Raw genomic sequence first — 6894 nt, 5'->3', positions numbered from 1 at the left:
GTTCTTGGACTAAAGGGGACAGGACCGTGTCAAGGTATGCAGAGATGAGTTCGGTGGGGCAGGAGCAGGCGGATACAATGGGTCGGTCGGGGCAGTCAGGTTTGTGGATTTTGGGCAGGAGATAAATCTCTATAAGGTCACCCCTCAGCCTCTGCAAATCTAGGGAAAACAGCCCCAGCCTATTCAGCCTCTCCCTATAGCTCAAACCCTCCAACCCTGGCACATCCTTGTAAATTTTTTCTGAACCCTTTCAAGTTTCACAACATCCTTCCTATGCACTTCCTCAAAGAACTGTAATAAATGTGTCAGGCATGATTTCCCCTTCAGGAAGCTATGGTGACTCTGCTTGATTTTGTAATGTGTTTTCAAATATCCTGCTATTACATCCTTTCTGATAAACTCTAGTATTTCACAAATAAGCAGATGTTGGGACGAACTGGCTTAATCTTACCTGTGTTTGTTTCTCTCCCTTATTGAACAAGGATGTTACATTGGCAGATTTCTAAACCTTTGGGATATTCCCTGAATGTCAGGATTCTTGCCTCTGTCTGATTACTTCTTTTAAAAACCAAGTTGGAACCCTTCAGTTCCCAGGACTTGTCAGCCTCCAGCCCTGTTAGTTTCCTTAGTATCTTTTCACTAGTGACAGATATTGAATTTATGCTCCCCAGCTCAGTGTTGGAATTTAAGAATATAAATCTTAATTTTTCACATACTTAAAATCTAAAGTTGTGGGGAAGGGAAGGGTAGACATTTTAAGGGTTGTACTTACAGCTAGTTCTTCAAAGCATTATGGTATGAAAGATAGGCAGAGAGTGAGCGGCAAGAGTGCACAATCGCTGAGATTTGAACTAAGTGCGGATGTTTTAGGCAAGTCCACATTCACTAATTGTTAAAGGGGCAGAGATGGCAGTCAGTGGAGTGGCATGCTCCTCCTGTTGGATGTGGGAGATCAGGGAACAGTTGACTGACGACTATATCTGCAGGAAATATGTTTGGCTGCAGCTCATAACAGATTATTTGGATCGTTTGGAGAGGCAGTCAGACTCACTGAGGAGCACACAGGAGGCAGAGAGTGTGAGGCATAGTAACTTCAGGGAAGTGGTCACACTGCAGGTTTAGTCAAATAGACGGGTGACTGCCAGGAAAGGAAGGAAGGCAGTGCAAGAGTCTCATGTAGCTATAACCTCTCAAACAAATACAGTAGTGCCTCGACATACGAACGACCCCGTTCACGTACAAATCGGTTTACGAACATGATTGTACATAAAATTTTGCTTCAACGTACGTACGAAATTCAAGGTAGGAACGAAGGTACGAACGCAAAAAGCCCGTGTGCAACCACGTGGTTTCATTGTTCTGCTTTGCTACGTGCTTGTTGAATGCAAAAGCTCTCGGGCCCCGCATGATCTCATTCAGTTCATCTTTGGTGCATGAGCTGTGAACAGCCGTCCAAGCATTCTTACGCTATCTGAACAATGGGAAAAATTGATTCAGTTCGCGAACTTTTCGGTTCGCAAACCAGGTCCCGGAACGGATTAAGTTCGTAAGTCGAGGCACTACTGCATATATTTTTGGATACCGTTGAGGGGGATAACCTTTCAGAGGAAAATAGCAGCTCGATCTTGGGCCCCAAGAATGAATCTTACATTAAGCAAGGTTTGTCAAGATTCAAATGAGCAATTTTTATAGAGGACTCTCCAGTCAGGTGCACAGATAGGTGTTTCTGTGGCTGTGAGTGAGACTTCAGGATGATGTGTTGCCTCCCTAGTGTCAGCGTCAAGGATGTCTCGGAGTGGTTGCAACAAATTGTCAAATGGGAAGATGAGCAGCTGGAGGTGGTTGTACACATTCGTACCAATGGCATAAGGAGAGAAAAGAATGAGGTTTTGCAGAGTGAATATAGGAAGTTAGGTAGGAGGTTTAAAAAGCAGGACCTCAAAGGTAGTAATCTCTGGATTATTCCTTGTGCCATGCGCTACTGACAGTAGGAATAGGAGGGAGCAGATTAATGCATGGCTGAGGAGCTGGTGCAGGGGTCAGGGATTTAGATTTTTGGATCACCGAAATCTCTCCTGGGGCAGGTGACTTATACAAGAGGGATGCATTGCACCTGAACTGGAGGGGTACCAAGTCCTGGCGGGGAATTTGTTAGTGCTATTTGGGCAGGTTTAAATTAGTATGGAGGTGAGGTGGGATCCTAAGCAGTAGTGAGGAAAAAGTGAAGGTTGAGGTTAGTTCAGAAGTTAAAGGGAGCAACTTAAAATGATAAGACAGGCAAGAGCACAGCAGAGACTGAAGTAAGCCCAGTGAATTAAACTGCATTTATTTCAATGCAAGAGGCCTGACAGATAAGGCAGACAAACTCAGGGCATGGATGGGAATATGGGACTGGGATATTATAACTATTACAGAAACATGGTTGAGGGAGGGACAGGACTGGCAGCTCAATGTTGGGGTATAGATGCTACAGGAAGGATAGAAAGGGAGGCAAGGGAGAAAGGGGATTGGTACTTTACAGAGGATATTCCTGGAAGATTATCCAGTGAAGCTATATGGGTGGAACTGAGGAATAAGAAGACAATATTCACCTTGATGGGATTGCACTATAGGGGCCCTCAACTATCAACAGGAAATTGAGGAGAAAATAAGTAGGGAGATTGTAGATATCTGCAAGAATAATAGGGTTGCAACTATAGGGAATTTTAACCTTCCAAACATAGACTAGGACTGCATGGTGTTATGGGCTTGGATGGGGAGGATGTCCTTGGCGGAGTGGGAGGGGGAGTTGAAGTGTTCAGCCACAGGGCAGTGGGGTTGTTTAATGCATGTGTCCCAGAGATATTCTCTGAAACATTCCGCAAGTTGGCGTCCTGTCTCCCCAATGTAGAGGAGACCACACTGAGAACAATGGACACAGTAGACAACGTGTGTGGATTCACACCTCCCCCCTCATATCCATCCAAGGCCCCAAAGGATCCTTCACCATCTGACAGAGATTTTCACCTTCACACGTCACCTACTGAATGCTGCTTTGTACCATGTTATTGTCACTGTTCCCTATGAGATCTCCTACACTAAGATCACATTGTAAACCTAACTCCTTACACATTACCAGATCCAAAATAGCCTGATCCCTGGTCACATCCACAATGTATTGTTCTGGGAAGGTAAGCCGAATACATTCAATGAAATCTTCCTCATGGCCACCCTTTTCAATTTGATTTTCCAAATCTACTGAATATTAAAGTATTAGTGTGTTTTATGCCAGTAAGGGTACTATTGATGGTCTTGAAGGTTTCCTCTAATTTGTTTTATTTAGTGATGACAAAGGTGTCAGCCACATAGCAGACCCAAAGTTTGGGTTGGATGGTTGGCAGAGCTGTTTGTTCGAGTCTCTGCATTACTGCCTCTGCTAAGAACCCTGATATTGGAGATCCGATGGGTGTTCCGTTGGTTTGTCTGTAGGTATTGTTGTTGACGGTGAAGGCGATTTCACTAAAGAGGAGGAAAACAACAACAATCTGCCATTCCTAAATGTAGAGCGAACAGCCAATGGGGAACTTCAAACCAGCGTCTATAGGAAAACAACACATACAAACCAAATTCTGAATGACAAAAGCAATCATCCCAACACCCACAAATGGAGCTGCATTAGAACATTATTTCAATGAGCCACCACACACTGCAGCATAGGGGAATTACGCAGAGCAGAGGAAAATCACCTATACTGTGTATTCAAAAAGAACGGGTACCCAATGAGCATAGTCCAGCGATTTCTCAGCAACAAACCCAAATAAGAAGACAAAACAGGTCCAGAAACCCAAGACACTCTCCCCTTCATCAAAGACATCTCGGAATTGACTGCCAGACTACTCAGACCCCTTGGCATCATGATAGCCCACAAACCCACCAACACACTAAAACAGCAGCTAATGAACTTGAAAGACCCGATACAGACAACAAGCAAAACTAATGTCATTTACAAAATACCATGCAAGGACTGTAACAAACACTACATTGGACAAATAGGCAGAAAACTAACCACCGGAATGCATGAATATCAACTAGCCACAAAAAGACATGACCCACTCTCACTAGTATCCTTATATACAGATGAGGAAGGACATCATTTCGACTGCGACAACACATCCATCCTAGGACAAATCAAACAGAGACAGGCATGAGAATTCCTAGAAGCATGGCATTCCAACCAGAATTCTATCAACAAACAAATTGACTTGGATCCCATTTACCACCACCTGAGAAAAAGAACCGGAAATGGCGTCACCACAGGAAATGACACCAACACAGGAGATGGCATCACCAACCCAAGGAAACCTAAACACATAAATAGAAAGCGGGCTATACCACCAGTGCTTCATCCGGAGGCTCACTGAATATGTTACCTAGTATGGTGGCAAAACGTCTGAAAATGAACCTTCCAGCTCAGCGAGCAAACCTACATCCAGAACCTCAACCTGAGCTACAAATCTTCTCAAAATTCGCTCTGCTTCTATTTCTTACGTCTAACACCATGCAGTCCCCATGAACTGAGACCCATTCCTCCCACAATTGATTTTTAGCCACGCATTTAATTCCATGACTTAATTTACCCTATTCTGGATTAGTGGTGCTGGAAGAGCACAGCAGTTCAGGCAGCATCCAAGGAGCAGCGAAATTGATGTTTCGGGCAAAAACCCTTCATCAGGAATGTACCCTATGTCTGTTTGCTCATGGCTCAGCTAGTAATCCTGAGAATATTACCTTGGAGGTTCTGCGTTTTAGTTTAGCTTCCATCTGTTCAATATCTTTCAGTACAATTCCTTTCCACATCCTATCAATGTTGTAAGAACCGGGAGTTTATCTGAAATTGGAGAACTCAATATTGAGTCCTCTGGGCTGTAGGTTTCCCAAGTAGAAGATACAGTCTTGTTCCTTCAATTTGTGGTCTGATTTGCTGCAGCAATGGAGGAGGCCAAGGATGGTCATGTCAAAAAGGGAGTGGGAAGGGAAATTAAAATGGGTGGTGACTGGGAGGTCAGGTCAGCCCCTGCAGTCCTGGCTGAGGTGCTCAGCAAAACATGCCCTGTTTATCTTCAGGCCCTCAGTTTCTTCCCCTCCAACAGACCCAACCGGTCCCCCTCCACCAAAACCCTCCTCCGCCTCACTGAACTAGCTCTCACCCTCAATAGGTTTTCCTTAAAATCTTCCCATTTCCTCCAAATCCAGGGGGTAGCCATGGCACTTGGATGGGTCCCAGCTATGGCTGCCTCTTTGTCGGCTGCATCGAACAGTCCCTTTTCAGTACCTACACAGGCACCGTGCCCCAACTCTTCTGCCACTAATGCAGTCTTCTGCGATGACTGCATTAGTGCTGCATCCCGCACACAGGCTGAACTGGAGCGGTTCATTGACTTTGCCCATAACTTTCACTCCACCCTTAAATTCACTTGGTCTATCTCAGATACCTCCCTCCCCTTTCTTGACCTCTCTGTCCTGATGAAGGGCTTTTGCCCGAAACGTCGATTTTCCTGCTTCTCAGATGCTGCCTGACCTGCTGTGCTTTTCCAGCACCACTCTGATCTAGACTCCGGTTTCCAGCATCTTCTGTCCTTGTTTTTACTCTCTGTTGCTATCTCTGGCAACAATCTACTATAAACCCACAGACTCCACCTCCTCCCAACAGGTATACTGAAGATCCTTCAACCCATTCTCACAATTCCTCTGCCTCTGCCGCATCTGCCCAGATGAGGCGACATTCCACTCCCAAGCATCACAGATATCCACCTATTTTGAACAACGTGCTTTTCCCCCCTCTGTCATCCAGACAGCCTTCACCGCACCGTCTCCATTTCCCGCTCCGACCACCTTTTCTAAATGTAATAAAGACAGGGTCCCCTTGTCCTCACCTACCACCCCATCAGTCTTCGCATCCAATGTATCATCCTAAACATTTCCACCAATTAGACCACAACACCAAGCACACCTTCCCCTCCCCACCCCTCTCTGCTTTCCGAAAGGACTGTTCCCTTCTCCAATCCTTGGTTTGTGCCATTCTCCCCACCAACCCCCCTGAACCCCCAGGTACCTTCCCCTGCAACTGGGAAAGATGCAAGACCTGCCAGCACACCAGCCCCCCTAACCTCCATCCAGGGCCACAAACAGTCCTTCCAGGTGAGGCAGAGGTTCACCTGCCTCTCCTCCAACCTAGTTTACTGCATCAGGTGCTCCCGATGTGGTCTCCTCTACACTGGGGAGACCAAATATAAACTTAGGGCACGGTTCACCGAGCATCTCAGCTGGGCCTGCAGGAGCCAACTAGCCCTCTCAGTCATCACCCATTTTAATTTCCCTTCCCACTCCCTTTCCGACCATGCTTGGCCTCCTCCATTGCCACAGCGAATCAGACCGCAAATTGGAGGAACACCACATCTTCCACTGGGCAGCCTATAGTCTGGCGGACTCAACATTGAGCTCTCCAAATTCAAATAACCTCCCTTCTCACCCCCTGACTCCCTTTTCAGCATCTTGCAACCCTCCCCTCCCATTCCTCTCATTAACCCTTCCTTCCAGGTACCAAACGGATTCATTCCTCCCATTGACCAACCAGGTCATGCCCCCTACCTGTCTTCACCTAACTTGATTTCTGCACCTCCTGCTGCTGCCTGGCTTGCTGTGTTCTTCCAGCCTCCTGATTGTCTACCTTGGATTCCAGAATCTGAATTTTTTTTTTGTCTCAGACTGCAGAACAAAACCAGTTCAGACCTGCGGGAGCCTATAGAGTTCCAGAACCATTCAACTTTCAATCAGTGCTCTGGCACAGAACTAGCACACATTCCACACCATTGTGCTACATGTAAACCTGTTTCACCTTAGGCTATAAGAGCCTTC

The sequence above is a fragment of the Chiloscyllium plagiosum genome, chromosome 29 (genome assembly GCF_004010195.1).
Source record: "Chiloscyllium plagiosum isolate BGI_BamShark_2017 chromosome 29, ASM401019v2, whole genome shotgun sequence".
Classification (NCBI taxonomy): Eukaryota; Metazoa; Chordata; class Chondrichthyes; order Orectolobiformes; family Hemiscylliidae; genus Chiloscyllium; species Chiloscyllium plagiosum.
This window is presented reverse-complemented; position numbering follows the sequence as displayed.